Genomic DNA, 1,775 nt, shown 5'->3' on the forward strand with positions numbered 1-1,775 from the left:
AAAAAAAAAGTTTAATAAGCAAGAAATCGAAGCTATAGGGCGGTAATTTGAGGGATAAGAACGGTCACCCTATTTAGCAACAGGCTGAATGTAGGCAAACTTCCAGCAAGAAGAAAAGCTAGAAATCGATATAGACAAAATTGGAAGAGTTTAGCCAGGCAAGGGCAAGCATGGAGGCACTGTGTTTGAGAACAATAGGAAGGATCCCATCAAGTCCATAAAGCTTCCGAGGATTTAGGCCACCGAAGGCATGGAAAACATCATTACGAAGAATTTTAATTGAAGGCTTGAAATAGTCAGAGGGAGGAGAAGAGGGAGGGACATGCCCACAATCATCCAAGGTACAGTTATTACCAAAGGTTTGAGAGAAATAAGTTCAGCTTTTGAGACAGATGTGATGGCAGTGGTACCATCAGGATGAAATAAAGGAGAGAAAGATGAAGAAGTAAAGTTAATAGAGATGTTTTTGGCCAGATGCCAGAAGACTCGAGGGGAGTTAGAGTTTCAAAGATTTTAACATTTTATGTTTATGAAGGAATGTTTAGTAAGTTGAAGAACAGACTTGGCATGATTTTGGTCAGAAATATAAAGTGCAAGAGATTCAGGTGATGGAAGGCTCAAGTGCCTTTTGTGGGCAACCTCTCTATCATGCATATCATGTGAACAAGTTGTGTTAAACCAAGGTATAGAAGGTTTAGGTAGACAAAAAGAGCGAGGAATGTACCGCTCCAGGCCAAACACCATCACCTCCGTTATGCGCTCAGGACATAAGAGATGAGTTTCTGACACGGAAACAGTAACTATTCCAGGAAAAATCAGCATAATACCTCCTTAGATCCCCCATCTGGCAAAGGCAAAACGCCAGAGGCATATCCACTTTGGGGGATCCTGAGGAGGGATTGGAGAAATAGGACAAGATACAAATAAAAGACTGTGATCGGAGGAGCCCAACGGAGAAGACAGAGTGACAGTATAAGCAAAAGGATTAAAGGTAAGAAATACGTCAAGAATGTTGGGCGTATCTTCAAGACAGTCAGGATTACGAGTAGGGTGTTGCACCAGTTGCTGTAAGTAATGAAGGATAGCAAAGTGAAGGCTAGTTTACCAGGATAATCAGTGAAAGGAGAGGAAAGCCAAAACTTGTGGTGAACATTGAAACATCTAAAGATGGAGATCTCCTCCAAGGAATAGAGAGACAAAATGTGCTCCATTTTGAAAGGTAAATAGTCAAAGAGCTTCTTATAGTCAGAGCAGTTAGGGGAGAGACAGACAGTATAGATGAATTTAGTTAGAGAGTGAGTTTTGAGACGAAGCCAAATGGTGGAAAACTCGGATAATTCAAGAGCGTGGGCATGAGAGCACGTCAAGTCGTTGCGCACATAGACGCAACATCCAGCTTTGAAACGAAATTGCAAGATAGAGAAAGTAGGAGGGAACAGAAAAGGGGATACTGTCAGTTGCCTCAGACACCTGTGTTTCGATGAGGAATAAGATGAGTTTTAGTACAGGAGAGGTGTTATTCTACAGAATGAAAATCAGATATAAGACCGCGAATGTCGCAGAAATTTATGAAGAAAAAGTCAAAACATTTATGGTCGATACTGAGAAAGCAGTCCGACCTGGGGACTCCGAGACTAATGTTGGAGTCGCCATTTTTCTTTTTTTTTTTTTTTAAGTGAAGGTTATGTGTAGCAAATGCATGTAGTTTTGTGTGAAGGAGGAGCGTTGTCTTTAGAGGTTAGGTTATGACTGCCCCTTGAGTTGTGAGACACAAG

Source organism: Portunus trituberculatus, chromosome 42, assembly GCF_017591435.1.
Source record: "Portunus trituberculatus isolate SZX2019 chromosome 42, ASM1759143v1, whole genome shotgun sequence".
Classification (NCBI taxonomy): Eukaryota; Metazoa; Arthropoda; class Malacostraca; order Decapoda; family Portunidae; genus Portunus; species Portunus trituberculatus.